Genomic DNA, 17,625 nt, shown 5'->3' with positions numbered 1-17,625 from the left:
CATATATACAAGCCTAGAGGGCTAGCCAACTGCCAAGGAGGCAGCACCTCAGTGTTGGCTGACCACCATGGCAGCACATCTCAGCTGAATTTGCAAAGGGGCAGAGGAGTCAGATAACTTTCTGGAGCCTCAGAACGTAAGGGATTTTGGCTCTGCTCAGACTTTTGCGGTTTCTCAGATTTGCCTTTCCTGATCATCATCTAATAATACCTACTGCGTGCTGAGGAGGGCATGCACCCTGCCAGCCACCATGCAGGGTTATGTAAGAGACTCAGCCCTTAGTGGCAGGCTCCCCAGTGTGGCACGACTGGCCCATGGTGTCCTGACCTCTGCTGGCCTCTCCAGCTCTGGGGATTTTTGCATCCCTGCATGGCTTGTTGTTCTCAGGCACACTTTGTGCTGCTTCTGCCCCCAGGTCTTTGCTCTAACTGTCCTCTCTTTGCCTGGCAAATTGCTTCCCATCTTTAAGGACTCAGTTTAAGTGCCACCTCTGGAAGCAATCCCCAATAACCTTCCTCCTGTCTCTAGGCTGGACTTGGTGGCCCCATCTCCACTGCCTGCCCATCCTCACCTCACTAGTGCTTTGTACCTATCTCAATCACTGCCCTTACCAGGTTATATTATAATAATTTGACAAGGTCATCATTCTGAGAGTGGGATCCTTGAGGCAAACAATGGTGTCTTATTGATCTCTGTATATTCAGAACCCAGCACAGTGCTCGCCACACAATAAAGTTGATAGAATGTCTGAACAGATGTTGAATTAAAGGCTTTGAATCTATGGATTTCCCTAGGCAGGGTATTCTCAGCAAGGGCCCAGCCCTTTGTGGAGGGGTGATCAGAATTTTGGTGGGAGTGGGGCATATCCATTAAAAGAAAAAAACATTTTCAAAATTCTGATTTTCATTTTGTCATGAAAAAAAAATTTCCATTGGCCTTTTGCTTACACCATGATGGGGAAGCCCACACTGGATTTGTTGCCCCCACTGCAGACAGTAAGAACACCGACAGATGGGACAATTGCTTCTAGACCTTGGTTAATGGGCAGTATAGGACTGTGATCTCTGGAGTAAAGGAAACAAATGAGGTGGATTCTAGTGTCACCTTTTCCTTCCTCCTGGAGACACTTTCCAGACCACAGAGCAGGAGAGCAGAACCCAAGCAGAGCCTAGAGGTCACAGTGAGATGAGGATGCAGAGACCAGTGTTTGAAGGAGACTGAGGCAGCACGAACTTGCAGGGTAGAACACCAAGAAGAAGGAGTATGTAGAGAAAGAGCTCCAGAAATCTGGATGTGTTTGCCCTTAAGTCTGTTGCTCAATATCCAGCCATATAAATACAGGATGAACTCTATGGGAATAGGGTAAGCACTATCAGAACACTGGAAGGTGGCCAATTTGCAGAGGTCACGGGGCTATATGTGTTCAGACCAGCCAGAGTGGAGAGAATTAGATTTGCTCAGTAGAGAGCATTCAGTAGAGACCCCAGAAGAGGCATACCTTAATAACAGTGATCATTAAGCCCTGGACTAAGGGTCTGGACCCTCTCTCTGCAACATTTTCAAGACTTCTTCTGGCTAAGATGCAATAACAGGAACTGGATTTACCCACCTGTTCAAAACAACTAAAAAGCTAGAAAAGATGTATCAAACAACAGTTTTTCAAACATTATGTATCAGGATACATAGAGCAAGTTTCCCTGAAAAATGAGAAATTAACAAGGTGAATGAGGTGAATTGTCCAGTTTACTGTCTTAAGAGAATTCTCAAGCATGGCTCAGAGAGAAGAAATGTAGGTGGAGTCTGGTAAACGCTTTGAATTGAGGAAATGAAGTTGACTGTGGGAGATGAAGGCAGAGTTTTCAGGGCAGAGTACCAGACAAGAGACAGCTGCATGAGAGAGAACTCAGAGATATGCAGAGGGGCAACCCTCTGGAGTGGTCGGCAGGGTACAGATTAGCATATGTGTAAGCTACCTAAAGATGGGGGGGGGGGAGAGCTACACAAAAGGATTAGAGAGAATAGTACTTGGAGCTTCTGTAGGGCTGGAGACAGTGCTTGTTCCCACCTGACAGATGGAAAAATACAGTAATTCATGAGAACATTAGGTTGAGTACTTACAAGTGTCTTCCCTTAGTAATGGGGAATAATTATCCTCAGATCAAGTGCTGCTCTGGGCCTACCTAACAAATAATAAGAGAAAAACTCAAAAGGATAAATCTATTTTCAAGTAACTTAAATTCACTCCAGGAAAAAGCCCAAGAATGTTCATAGAAATAAGAGAACATGCAAACCCCAATATTTGAAGGTGAACTTCAAATATCTGACATGCAATAAAACATGACCAGTCACAAAGAGAAGCAGGATGATATGAGTCATAATAAGGAGAAAAACGTAAAAAGTAGAAAACAACCCATGTCTGACCCAAAGGTTAGCCTTATTAGACAAGGACATTAACACAGTTACTATACTTATATTTTATATGCTCAAGAAGCTAGAGGAAAGATCAAACATGGTAAGCAGAGACACAGATGATATAAAAGCGACCCAAGTGGAACTTTTAGGGATGAAAACTATAGTGCCTGAGGTGGAAAACAGACAGTGTGGGATGAATGACAGATTAGACACTGTGGAAGAAAACAGTAAAATCAAAGACTTAACAATAGAAACTATTCAAACTCATTGCAGAGAGAAAAGTAATTCAAAAAGGGAACAGAGCATCATTCCAGCAACCTAGTATATGTGTAATTGGAGTCTCTGATGTTGGGGAGGGGACAAAAAAAAATTTGCAGAAACGATGGCTGAAAAATTTCCCACTTTGAGGAGAATTATAAAGTCACAGATTCAAGGAGCTCAATAAACCACACACCCAAGAAATATCAAGAAAACTCTAAGACAAATTATAATAAATTTATAAAAAACAGAGGCAAACAAAAAAATTTAAAAGCAGCCAAAGGAAAACCACTTATTATGTACAGAGAAATAAAGGTTAGGATAACAGCAGAGTTTTTTGTTTTGTTTTGTTTGTTTTGTAGGAAATATTGCAAATGAGAAGGTGGTGAACAAACATCTTTAAAATACTGGACGAAAACTGTCAATGTAGAATCCTATATTCAGCAAAGTATCTTATTTATTTTTTGTTAAAATCTTTAAAAATATTTTATTTATTCACTTAGTGCATGCAGGCACACAAGCAGGGAAGGGGCAGAGGAAGAGAGAGAGAGAATCTTAAGCAGACTCTGCACTAAGCAGGAACCATGATGTGGGGCTTGATCTCACCACCCTGAGATCATGACCTGAGCTGAAATCAAGAGTTGGATGGTTGGGGTGTCTGGGTGGTTCCGTTGGTTAAGTGTCTGTGTTGGGCTCACGTCATGATCCTGGAATCCCAGTACTGAGCCTTGCATCAGGGTCCCTACCCAGCGGGGAGTCTGCTTCTCCCTTTGACACTCCCTGCTCTCATTCTCTCTCTTTCTTTCTCTAATTCTCTGTCTCTCAAATAAATATATAAAATCTCAACAACAACAACAAAAAAGTTGGATGCTTAACCTACTGAGCCACCCAGGCACCCCAAAATATCTTATTTTTAAATGTAATTTTCAGCCAACAAAAGCTAAACAAATTTATCACTAGCAGACTCATCCTGCAAGAAATGTTAAAGGAAGTCCTTTTGGGAGAGTAAAAATGATACCAGATGGAGGTATGGATCTACCTAAAGGAAGGAAGAGCATCAGAAATGGTAAATATGTTGTGGCATCTGGGTAGCTCAGTGAGTTAGGCTTCTGCCTTCAGCTCAGGTCATGGGCCCAGGGTGCTGCGATCCAGCCCTGCAGCAGACTCCTTGCTCAGTGCGAAGCCTGCTTCTCCCTCTCCCTTTGCCCCTCCCCTCATGCACGCTCTCACACTTGCTCTCTCTATCTCAAATAAATAAATAAAATCTTTAAAAAAATGGTAAATATGTTGATGAATATACAAAATTTTAAAACTTATTTAAATCTCTTTAAAGATAACTGATAGATTAAAATAATAGCAATATATTGTAGAGTTTATAATATGAGTAGAAATAAAATGTATGACAATAGCAGACAATAGCAGAAAGTCTAGGAGGAAAGAAACTCTATTAGATTCCAATGCTATACATGAAGTAGTATAATAACATTTTGAGGTGGAGTGTGTTATGTCAAAAATGTACTCTATAAACCAAACCAACAACTAAAAAAATTACATTTACCAAGACAGATTATATTATGGGCCAAAAGCCAATATTGTTTGGATTCAAGTCATATAAAGTATATTTTTTGACAACAATAGAATTAAGAAATCAATAACAGAAAACATCTGGAAGATCAGAAAACATCTGGAAGATCTCCAAATATTTGAAAACTAATTAGCCACTTCTAAATAATCCACAGGTGACAGAAGTAATCTAAAGGGAAATTAGGGGCGCCTGGGTGGCTCAGTGGGTTAAGCCACTGCCTTCGGCTCGGGTCATGATCTCAGGGTCCTGGGGTCGAGTCCCACATTGGGCTCTCTGCTCAGCAGGGAGCCTGCTTCCCTTCCTCTCTCTCTGCCTGCCTCTCTGCCTACTTGTGATCTCTCTCTGTCAAATAAATAAATAAAATCTTTAAAAAAAAAAAAAAAGGGAAATTAAAAAGTATTTTGAACTAATTGAAAATAATAATACAACTTTAAAAACTTTGTGGACTGCTACTAAAGTAGAATTCAGAGGAAAATTTATAGCACAAAATGCCATATTAGAAAAAAAAAGAAAGATTTCAAATCAATGACCTCAGCTTTGACTTTAAGACACTAGAAGAGTAATTAAATACAAAGTAAGAATAAAGGAAATAATAAAGATTAGAGAGATCAATAAAATTAAAAAAATGGGAAAAAAAGGAAAATTAATGCACCTAAGAAATGAAATGTTTTTAAAGATTATTTTTTTATTTATTTGTTTGTTTATTTATTTATTTATTTTAGAGAGAGGGAGTACATGAGTGGGGGGGAGTGGCAGAGAGGAAGAGGGATAAGCAGACTCCCCACTGAGCATGAAGCCTGATGCAGGGCTAGATCCCACAACCCTCAGATCATGACCTGGAGCAAAATCAAGAGTCAGAGGCTCAGTTGACTGACTCATCCAGGTGTCCCTAAAAGCTGAAGTTTTAAAAAATATCAATAAAATTAGTGATTTCTAGTCAGACTGAAAATGAAATAGAAAAGATGAAAATCAGCAGTATCAGGAATGAGAGTAGTGAAATCCCTTCAGATTCTACAGGTATTGAAAGAATAATAAAGGAGTATTATGAACAACTTTATGACGATAAATTTGGTAACTTCACCAAAATGGATCTGTTTTTTGAAAGATCCAGGTTACAAAATTCATGCAAGTAGAAATAAATAATTTCCCCCTCTCTCTTTCTCAAATAAATAAATAACCTGAATGGCTCTAAATAAATAACCTAAAATTTAAAAACTTTGCCAAGAAGAAAATTTCAGACCCAGAGGGCCCACTGGTAAATTCTGTTAAATATTTAAAGAAGATATAATATCCATTCTCCACAAACTCTTGCAGAAAATTGATGAAAAAGAAATTCATTCTATGAAGCACACATTACCACTTACCAAAACCAGATAAAGACATTACAATGGAAATAAAAGCACTTTAGATCAATATATCTATGAATATAGATGCAAACATTCTTAAGAGAATTTTAGCAAATCAATTATAAAAATATAGAAAAATTGGTTATGCTGAGTGAAATAATTCAAGCAGAGAGATTCAATTTATCATCTGGTTTCACTTACTTGTGGAGCATAAGGAATAACATGGAGGACATTAGGAGAAGGAAAGGAAAAATGAATTGGGGGAAATCAGAGGTAGAGATGAAGCATGAGAGGCTGTGGACTCTGAGAAACAAACTGAGGGTTTGGGAGGGGAGTGGGGTAGTTAGGTGAGCCTGGTGGTGGGTATTAAGGAAGGCACGTATTGCATGGAGCACTGGGTGTGGTGCATAAACAATGAATCTTGAAACACCAAAAAAAAAAAAAAAAGAAATAAAATTGAACAAGAATAATAAAAAAAAATACAGAAAAATTGTAACTCTCTAAGACAGTGTGGAATTTATCCCAAGAATGCAACCTTGGTTTATCACTCAAAAATTAGTGTAATTCACCATTTAAAAAACTAAAAACGGATTATAATTATTTCAACATAAGCAGATAAAAGTTTGTTAAAATAAATATAATTTTCTGATAAAAACTCAGAAAGTCAAGGATAAAGTGGAACTTCTTCAACTTGATGAAGGACATCTATGAAAAAATCTATGCTAACCTTATATTTAATAGTAAGGGCTGAAAGCTTTCTCCCTAAATTAAGGAACAAGGCAAACTTGTTTCTTTTCTCACTTCTATTCAAAACTGTATGGAGGTTCTAACCAGTGCAATTAAGCAAGAAAAGGTAAAAGGCAACCAGATTGGAAAGGAAGAGGTAAAATGGTCTTTATTTGCAGATGATATTATATTATAGATAGAAAGTTCCAAGAAGTAAAACAAACAAAACAAACAAACAAACAAAAACATGAAACAAACAAACAAAAACAAACTATGGAAACTAATAACAAACAAACAAACAAAAACAAACAAACAAAAAAACTATGAAAACTAATGAGTAAGTTAAGTAGAGTCATTGGTTATAATGCCAATATGCTAAAATCAATTTTATTTTTATGTACTAACAATAAACAACTTGAAAATGAAATTAAGAAAATAATTTCTTTTATAATAACACCAAAAAGAATTTAATACCAAGGAATAAATCTACCTAAAGATGTTTAAGACCTGTACATTGGAGATTAGAAAACTAATGATGTATTATATTTGGGCTAATTGAATTTCAATTTAAAAATTGCTAAAAGAAATTAAGAAGGTCTAAATAAATGGTCAGACAGTCCATGTTCATGGATTACAATACTCAATATTATTAAAATGGCAATTTTCCCCAAATTTATAGACAGATTCAATGTAATATCAATAAAAATTTCCCCCTTTTTTTGTATATTGGGCAATAAAATTCTAAAATTTATATGAAAATGAATTAAAAAACCCAAATAGCCATTTTTATGAGAAAGAACAAAATGGAGGGCTTCTTGATTTTAAAACTTACCATCTTGATTATTAAAACTAACTTTTTAGTAAGTTTTCAATAGAACCTTTGCATAAAGATAGAAGATCAATAGAACAGAATTGAGAGTCCAGAAATAAACTTGCACATTTATGGTAAGTTGACTTTAGACTAAACTGCCAAGGTATTCAATGGGGCAAAGAGCTAAATTTTCAACAAATGGTTCTGAAGAGAACTGGATGTCCATTTTTAGGAACATGCATTTAAGTCTTTACCTCACACTACACATAAAAATTAACTTTAAAAATGATAAATTGGGGTGCCTGGGAGACTCAGTCGCTAAATGTCTGCTTTTGGTTTGGGTCATGATCCCAGAGTCCTGGGATCGAACTCCTCATTGGACTTCCTGTTTGATGGGAAGCCTGCTTCTCCCTCTCTCACTCCCCCTACTTGTGTTCCCTCTCTTGCTGTGTCTCCCTCTGTCAAATAGATAAATAAAACCTTTTTAAAAAATGATAAATTGGCTCTTTCTTATCTTGAAAGATGGTGGGTGAAAAATCTGAGAAGCTGGATATTAAAGAGAAGAAACTTGAAGCCAAAAAGTGTGATGCTGGGGACACCTGGGTAGCTCAGTCAGCTATATGACCAACTCCTGATTTTGGCTCAGGTCCTGATCTCGGGGTTGTGGGATGGAACCCTGCAGTGGGCTTTATAATTAACGGTGTGTCTGCTTAAGGAGTCTCATGCTCGTTCTTCTTATACTGTCCCCGCTCTCTCAAATAAATAAAGAAATTTTAAAAGAAGAAGAGGAGGAGGAAGCCTGATGCTGGTGGCAAGGTTAAGAACTGTAACCTCCAGGCCAAAGAGGTGGAAGTCCCATTGTAGCCAAAACCTTGTCCTGGTCAAAGGAATTGGCCAGTATTCCTGGTCAGCTAACTATTCCAGAAAGGCCAGGTACAAGAGGAAGTATTCAGTTACAAAATCTATGGGTGATAAGAAAAAGAAGAAGGTTGTTGCTACTGTCATAAAACCAGCTGGTGGTGACAAGAATGGTGGTCCCGGAGTGGTTAAACTTCACAAAATGCCTAGGTATGATCCTACTGAAAATGTGCCTCAAATGTTGTTGATCCATGGCAAAACAAAAAACAAACAAACAAACAAACAAAACCCTTTCAGTCAGGTTGCCTGGGTGACTCAGTTGGTTAAACATCTTGCCTTTGGCTCAGGTTATGATTTCAGGGTCCTGGGATTGAGTCCCATGTTAGGCTCTCTCCTCAGCAAGGAGTCTGTTTCTCCCTCTCCCTCTGTGCTCTCTCTTTCAAATAAATACATAAAATCTTAAAAACAAAACAAAACAAAAATAACAATAACACCAACCAAAAAAACCCTTTCAGTTAGCGTGTGAGAAAATTTCAAGCTAGGATCACTCCTGGCACCATTATCACTGTCCTCACTGGGCACCACAGAGGCAAGATGCTGGTTTTCCTGACGCATCTGAGCAGTGACTTGCTACTTGTGGCTGGCCCTCTGGCCCTCAATTGAGTTATCCTGTGTGGAACACTCCAGAAATCTGTCATTGTTACCTCTACCAAAACTGATATCAACTGTGTGAAAATCCCAAAACACCTTACTGATGTTTTGTTCTCTTTCTCCTACCACATGGAGAAAGAGAAATGTGGGACTACAGAGCAGCTCAAAGTTGATCAGAAAGTGTGGACTCTAAAATTCTGCCAAAAATCGAAGCTCTTTGATAGCTTCTGGGCTACCTCCGCTCTGTGTTTTCTTTCACAAGTTGAGTTTGTGAATTAAATAACTGATCCATTTCAAAAAAGTAAATAAAATAAATAAAAAATTTTAGAATGGACAAATTGGACTTCATCAAAATTAAAAGTGTGCTTTATTTTATGGTCATTTTAGAAAGTCAAAGAAGGAACAGACTGGGGAAAATCATGTATCTGATGTATCTGATTTGCAAATCATGTATCTGATAAAGAACTTATATCCAGAATATATAACGATCTCCTACAACTCAATTATAAGAAGGCAAGTAACCCAACTAAAAAATGGTCAAAATATTTTAATAGACATATTACCAAAGAAGATATATGAATAGACAATAAACAAATGAAAAGATGCTCAAAATAATTAGCCTGAGGGAAATGCAAATGAAAACTATAAATAAATATCCTTTCACCCACCAGGATGACTGCAATAAAAAAGAGACAAAAACCAGAGTTTGTAAGATTGTGGAAAAACCGGATCCTTCATACACTATTGGTGGGAATGTAAAATGATGCAGCCTCCAAAAATAGTTTTGAGCAAAAATGCTCAAAAAGTTAAAGAAAAATGAAAATATAGGTCTATACAAAGATTTATACATGAATAAATAATAGTATCATTCATAGTTGTCCCAAAATGGAAACAAGCAAATGTCCATTAGACTGGGAATGCATAAATAAAATGCATATACTCTCAAGATGGAATACTTTTTGCATTAACTGTTACAGAGTACTGATACATGGTATAAGATAGAAGAACCTCAAAAACATTATGCTATGTGAAAGAAACCAGATAAGAAAAGATTACATATTATATGATTCTTTTTTTTTTTTTTTTTTTTAGGATTTTATTTATTTATTTGGCAGAGAGAGAGGGACACAATGAGAGAGGGAACACAAGCAGGAGTGAGAGAGGGAGAAACAGGCTTCCCAGCAAACAGGGAGCCTGATGTGGGGCTTGATCCCAGGACCCTGGGATCATGACCTGAGCTGAAGGCAGACGCTTAATCACTAAACCACCCAGGCACCCCTCTCCTGGTGACTTTTATCCCTGGGTCTTAGTTATTCAATTTTGGGTTTTATTGTTACAAGCAAAAGTTGTTTAGGGGAATGTGCCTCTTCTGAAACTCATTTTAAGGGCAAGAAAGATAGCCATCTACATGGTGATCAGAGCATGCCAAGGCAGTCCCTAATAAAAGACTCCATTAGCGCTTCCAAAGTTCCTACTACCGGTGAGGGGCTCAGGGATTGTCCCCCAAATAACTTGGCCTCAACTTTTGACATTTCTTACAATTCTGCACTTTGACCAGAAGCCTCTGTCATATTTATGGCAGCCAAGCTATTTTACCACAGTGAGGGGAAATTTTGGTGTATGACAATGTTCCCTAGATCCAACAGAATGGATGCAAGCACTACATGGGAACTGGACTTAGTCATCCCTGAGAGCCTGGGGTTCTAGGGAAGTTACAAGTACACTATGCATATTACTCAGTTCAGAGCGTCATACCAGTTTCTGTGGCGAGCAGGGCTAGCTGGCTACCCAATAGATATTCCTTACTTTCTGCTTTCACATACAACTGTGTAAACATGTAATGTGGGCTGTGGCAACCATCTTGTGACCATGAAGGAAAAGCCAAGAAAACCACAGAAAGGTTGAACAAGAACCTGATGTTGTTGAGCTACAGAATTGACTAACCCTGAAAACTTCTGACTCTAGATTCTTTCTTAAAATCAATCTTAATGTTTAAGCAACTTGAAGTGGGATGTTTTGCTTTGGTCTCTTGCTCTAGCCAGATGCATTCTAACTAACACAAATTCCCAAGCCATCTTAATATGCAGATCCTAGACTGAAATCATAGACATATCTTTTACCTCTCTCTGTTATTAGATGGCAGGTGGTCAGCCTTTAGGTAGGACCCCATTGATTCCTGCCTCCTGGTATTTGCACCCGGCACTGGCCTTCCCCAAGACTGAATCAGGGCTGGTCATTGTGACCACTGACATATGGTAGATGAGATGGTGTGCGACTTCTGATCCTGGGTCATACAAATACTGCAGCTTCTGTCTTGGCCTCTTGGTTTACTTACTCTGCAGGAAGCCAGCGCCATGTTGTGAGAACACTCAAATATCTCTGTGGAGATCGGAGGTCCCTCACCAACAGCCCACACCAACTCACCAGGCGGTGAGTAAGCAGATCCTTCAGTTACAGTCAAGCCTTCAGATAATGGCAGTTCTAACTGACCTGTCTTTATTTTATGAAAAACCATGAGCCAAAACAGCTGGCCAAGCCATTTTTGACTTCCCGACCAATAGAAACGATGAGAGATAACAAACACTTATCTTTAAGTCACTAGGTTTGGGGTTAATTTGCTATACAGAAATAGATAAGTAATACAGAGAGATAGTTCTCTCATGTTAGAACCAGATTCTAGGGACGCCTGGGTGGCTCAGTTGGTTAAGCAGCTGCCTTCAGCTCAGGTCATGATCCCAGCGTCCTGGGATCGAGTCCCACATCGGGCTCCTTGCTTGGCAGGGAGCCTGCTTCTCCCTCTGCCTCTGCCTGTCACTCTGTCTGCCTGTGCTCACTCTCGCTCCTCTCTCCCTTACAAATAAATAAATAAAAATCTTAAAAAAAAAAAAAAGAAAGAAAAGAACCCAGATTCTACTCCTCAGTACTTCATCACAACTGCTTTCCTTGCAAGTACTCAAACCCCCACTTAAAGATGTCCAAAATTTCACCCACAAATGACTCAAACTGGGATTGTACTTCCTTTGTACCCAACCTGTAAGTCCAGATGCTCCAAGTTGTTTTTTCTTAAATTTTATTTATTTTTTATTTTTTTAAAAGATTTTATTTATTTATTTGACAGAGAGAGAGAGAGAGAAATCACAAGTAGGCAGGGAGGCACCAGAGAGAGAGGGGGAACCAGGCTCCCTGCGGGGCAGTGAGCCCGATGTGGGGCTCGATCCCAGGACCCTGAGATCATGACCCGAGCCGAAGGCAGAGGCTTAACCCACCGAGCCACCTAGGCACCCCTCCAAGTTGTTTTTATTCCAAAGACAGTTATTACCCATTCATTACCTCTTCGTTTTCTTCCTTTCCTTCTCCATCCTTTCTGTCTTCTAGTCTTTACTCTAAAAGTATCAAGATTTTTCAAAAACAGATCCTCAGACTATTAAAACACTCAGTGCAGGAGTTAAGCAAACTACCTCCTACTGGCTAATTCTAACCATCTGCTATTTTTGTAAATAAAGGTTTTTTTTGTTTGTTTGTTTTTGTTTTTGCTTTAATATTTTATTTATTTATTTTTTGAGAGAGAGAAAGTGAGAGAGTGTGTGAACAGGAAGGGGAGAGAAAATCTGAAGCAGCCTCTGCACTGAGCACAGCGCCCGACTCGGGCTCGATCTCACCACCGAGAGATCATGACTTGAGCCAAAACCAGAAGTTGGTCCCTCAACCAACTGAGCCGCCTAGGTGTCCCTGTAAATAAAGTTTTATTGAGACATACCCATGCCAGTTTGTTTACATATGGTCTAGGTCTGCTTTTTCACTACAGACCTAAGAAGTTGTAAGAGAAACTATATAGCATATGAAGCCTGAAATATTTACTGTTTGGCCCTTTATAGAAAAAGTTTGCAACCCAGACTTAAGGTTTCTAATATTTTATTGCATACCACTCTCCTCAAGGCTTCTGTGTTCCAAAACTTAGAGAGAGTACCAGTCACAAGCTATCTCATGAGGCATCATTCGCCTTCACAATCTAGGAAGTCTGTTGCTCTCAGGTTCTCATCACCTGTACTGTAAACATCAGTACATTTCAGCCCAACTCACTTCAGTCTTTCTGCTTTGTTGATACTGGAGTTCCCAATCCACCGTGAAGCTGTAGGGTCAGGGAGTGATTCTAATCTCCTCCCTTCCTTTTCCCTGCCTCCCTTCCAGTAAGTATGGGTGAGATGGCAAAGACATCTTAACTCATTATTTATGAACTGAAAAACCATGCAGGGCGGTGGGAAAATTGTGTTCTGGAAGCAGACAGACAGACACACACACACACGCACGCACGCACACAATAGCAAACCAGGCTGAGCGAGTTTGGCATAGAGATGCCATGCCCTGACCCATAATCACAGGGCACTTCTCAGCTCTGGCCCTCAGGGAGGAAGAGGAACAAGGGCAACTCCAGCTATTACAGGCTCCCGGACAGCAGATGAAACACTCTGCTGTAAATTGTATATAATCACTGAGGAAGACTTTTATTTCTCCGTGGTTACAAATGGGACTTTTCCTTCCTCTTGTCTAGGAGGAAAGGAACAGGTTTAGATCAGTCTGGGGGAGTTTCATTTGGCCAAAATGACCAGAACTCTCTCTGGATCCTTACAAGGCCCTGTCCTATATTCAGGACCTGTGTAAACAGAGCTTCATAGATCTCTTTTCTTATGCCAAAGTTCCCTTCTCCTGATGATACAGTTTCTGTCCTTAGGACCGAGCACATCAACTACAATGGTAGAAATTTTCAGATGCTTGGGAGTGGCATAAAGAGAACAGAAGCCCTTGCTCATTCTGTAGCATTTCTGAAGCTTTTCCCATATAATCTCTGACCTCGGGGAGCTCACAATTATGTAGGGAAACCAATTATTTATAGGAAAATATTGAGTTACAGATGTCTGGACCTTTGAGAAGTATGAGGGGAAACGATCATTACATACTACATAAATTTTTATTGTGCTGTGGCAAGCTAGACAAGTTCCCCTCAGGTTTGTTTGTTTATTTATTTATTTATTTTATTTTTTAAAAAAAGACTTTATTTATTTATTTGACAGAGAGAGATCACAAGTAGGTAGAGAGACAGGCAGAGAGAGAGAGAGAGAGAGGAGGAAGCAGGCTCCCTGCCGAGCAGAGGGCCCGATGCGGGACTGGATCCCAGGGTCCTGAGATCATGACCTGAGCTGAAGGCAGAGGCTTAACCCACCGAGCCACCCAGGCACTCCCCTCCAGGTTGTTTTTAGAGATGAACTTTCCAGGGGTGATGGGCGATGTCCTACAGGGTGGTGATACTGGTAGCCTTACTATTCCCACTTCTATACTGGGACTAGTCTTCCACATATTTTTCTCTCCTCTACATACTGAGTGAGATACCACGAAAGTGGAGAGAGTGGTAAACAGTCTTTTGGAATGGAGACAAGAATTGCATACACAAAGCTCTTAGAAAACGAGACAAAAGAAAATTACTTCTGAACTGTGCAGAACAGAGAACAGGGAGTCCTCAGTTGGAGGAACATGGTTTGGAAGTCAGAGAATATGGAGCTGAGCTGTGTGGGAGGGGGTTGGTGGGGCAGGGTTAGGCAGGGGTACAGTAGGCCCCTCTGTCTCACAGACTGGGAGTCATTCAATCCATTGTGACTAAGTCCTCACCACCTCCCTTGAGTCTTTCCTTTATGTCCCCTCTTTTCTCCATGTTGCATCGGATGCTATTTCCTATATTTCATTCTGAGTTATCATCTACCATATTAGTTGATCTTTCTCAATTATATAACTTTCTCAGTTATATATATTATGTATATAATAAGAGTATATTATATATACTCTTTGCCACCATTGTTCTACCTTTGTGATGTTCTTACTATGTATTAATTTCTCAATCTCTTTTTATTTCATATCTATCAATCTAATAATCTATTTCTCTATCTCTATTGATCTTCATTCATTTTAATTTTACTGTCCTTTCTTCTTTGTGTCTAAATGGTTATCTACCTTAAGTATTTCATCCTTAATATTGCCTTTTAAAATTCTTCATTCCTTCTATTTTCCCCACACTTATTTCCACCCAATAGTTTGCCTTTATTTGTTTTCCTCTTATTAAATAATAATAACTCAACACCTACATAGCTTTCCTTATGTGCCCATCTTATGGGTTCAGTCCCAGACAGTTTGTTCCTAGAATCTGGAGGAGTAACCCCTATGTTGTACGACCTCTCAAAAAGGTCTCCAGTGCTTCAACTTCTTCAAGTGTGAAACTGAACCTGCCAAAATGGTGGTTAATGCAGTCTCCATTATCGCTGGGGCTCCTCATCTCCTAGAATGGGCATTTTTGTTGAATGGAACACTTAGGAGAGAGCTCTTCTGGTCTTTAGTTCATCTTGCCAAAATTGATAAACTTACTGTACCACACTTGGGCACAGGAGTCTTTTCTGAGGGTTTCAGCCCTGAAGCTCTGGGACCTGGGGCATGGGGTCAAGCATGCTGTCACCACCCCCCGCCTCTCAGAACCAGAAATCCCCTCAAAATCTGGGGGGAGTCTCCCTCTCTGCTCCCTCATCTTCAGCTCCCACTGCCCCCAAAGGGTCTCTTTTCTCTCCTCCCCCAACACAATCCCAATATTGACTTCAGAACTCCTAAAACAGAGTCAGGAAGGGTGGCTGTCCACGGGCAACTAGCTTTTAGTCTAGCTCCTGGAAACTGCTTAGGTTAAGAAACACAAATGTCTGCTATCTTCTTGGAACAAGGGAGGGAAAATATGAGAGAAAGACATAGATTATTATCTCAATAAATTATCCTTCCATAAACCTCACTATCATGGATGAAGCGAGATCATAGACAGGAGGTGGCCTATGACCTATTCTGGTTTAGGTCTCCAAGCCTCTGAACCTCTTAGCTTGTTTCCACATCCAGTTTCTTTCCACATAATCATTTCTGCCCCTGTAGCTGGGGTACACTGCTTGAAACACAGATTTATCCATGAATTCTCTGTTCAGAAATATTCAAAAGGATATTGTCTTTCTGGAATTAGATCATGATGATCATTGCCTAACTTTGTGACTATACTAAAAACCACTGAGTTTTATACTGTAAAAGGGTGAGTTTTAGGGTATGTGAACTAAAACTCAGTTAAAGAAAAGAAGAAGGATATTATCCCCTGACGCTTGGGGTTAAATGTCCAGTTTTCAAGGTCTCCCACTACAATATTTCATTTTCTCTCTATCCTTATCTCCCACTCCTGACCTCTCCTCCCCTCTCTCCACACTTGGTTTTCCTCCTCACCTCTGGCCATGTCATCTCTTCTGAAATTCTTTTCTCTCTCCATTCATAAATCTGTACCCCATACCTTCTTCAAAACCAGTTGAAGTTCCACGTCCTTGATGGAACTTTCTCTGACAACTTTAGCTTTTGATACCTTTAACTCTAAAACCTTCTCACATTATATATTCCTCCTGGATATTTTAGTTGACTGAGAATATCCTTGAGTGAACTTTTTGTCTTTGTGACTTTGCATCCCACAGTGCCTGGCATTAGGTTGAATGAGTAAATAAATAAATGCATGTTACTAACCTCTAAATGGTTCAAACATGCCTGAATTATTTTTTTATGATTTTATTTATTTATTTGAGAGAGAGAGAGAGAGAATGAGAGGAGAAAGATCAGCGGGAGAAGCAGACTCCCTGCCGAGCAGGGAGTCCGGTGTGGCACTCGATCCCAGGACTCCAGGACCATGACCTGAGCTGAAGGCAGTCGCTTAACCAACTGAGCCACCCAGGTTCCCCAGCCTGAATTATTTTTTAAAATAGATGGTTAGGTCCCACAGGAAGGGCTGTGTCTTTACCTGACATTTAACCCTAGTTGAGAACAGGACACATGGTTGATCCTTCTAGTACTTAATTACCTGAAGGCTTGTCAGAGAAAGTTGCTTTTTTCCCACTCTATTGGTGATGGGCTGGAAAGGGAGGACATTGAACAGGCAGAGAGAGTCCCCAGGATGCTTGGCTGAATGGTGGTGGCACCACCCTTAACCACAAATCGTTCATTGTCCACTGCCTTGGCATCTACAACAGCCTTTGGAAAGATATGTAGCAATTTCCCCCTCGGGGTGTATTTTTAAAATCAGTGGCTGAGAATGCTTGCCGAAAGTGGGGTCAGACAACTCTGAGTTGCCTGGTAGATGGGATGGGTGCTGCCTGAGAGGAGATACAGTGGTTGGTCCTGGAAGAAGCATCCAGGCCAAAGGAAAGGGATGGCTTGCCCAAAACAGATCACAGCTTCTATTGAGATACAACTGTCTAGTTAGGCAGTATTTTCCCAGCCTGAAGGTTTATACAGGGTCTGGGTCAGCCAGAGGGCTATGGTCTTTTCCTTCATTCAATGGAAAAACTGACAGTTTCATCAAGTGCTTATATGCGCCAAGTACTCTGCTAGGCATTAAGGATTAAAATGTGGACAGAACGTAGTTTCTGTCCTCCAGAAGCTTATACAAAAGTGGGAGAAGACAGGCAAGTAAACAGGGAAGCATATCGGTAGGTAAATATATTAGTGTGGTAAGTGCAATGATGGAGGTAGAGGGATAGGGAGTCTAAGGAAAGTTTGAAGAAATAGCATCCAGGTTGATACCTGGTAATGAACTGAAAGTAGCCAGACAAAGGAAAGAGACATTCCCAACAGACAACACATTGTGGAGTACTCGAGAGATAAAAGAAAATGCCATGTCCCCAGATTTGTAGGTAGTTCAGTTGTCTAAAGCAGGGGTCACCACATAACGGCCCATGGCCAAATCCAGCCAGGTGCTTGTTTTTGTAATTAAAGTTTTATTTGCAAGTAATTCTACCTATTGATTTACATACTATCTGTGGCTGCAGAGTTAAGTAGTTGCAAAAGAGAACATATGGCCCTCAAAACCTAAAATGTTTACTATGCCGGTCTAGAGAATATAGTTAGGGGGAGAAATTAGCGTGGCAAGAAAG

At 39.9% G+C, this 17,625-nt stretch overlaps 1 pseudogene; it reads left to right on the top strand.

The window, feature by feature from the left end:
* Positions 1–7,660: 7,660 nt before the first annotated feature.
* Positions 7,661–8,913, top strand: LOC101694216 (annotated as a pseudogene).
* The last annotated feature ends 8,712 nt before the right edge of the window (positions 8,914–17,625 follow it).

Source organism: Mustela putorius, unplaced genomic scaffold, assembly GCF_011764305.1.
Source record: "Mustela putorius furo isolate JIRA1106 unplaced genomic scaffold, ASM1176430v1.1 tig00003988_pilon_pilon_pilon, whole genome shotgun sequence".
Taxonomy (NCBI): domain Eukaryota; kingdom Metazoa; phylum Chordata; class Mammalia; order Carnivora; family Mustelidae; genus Mustela; species Mustela putorius.
This window is presented reverse-complemented; position numbering and strand designations above follow the sequence as displayed.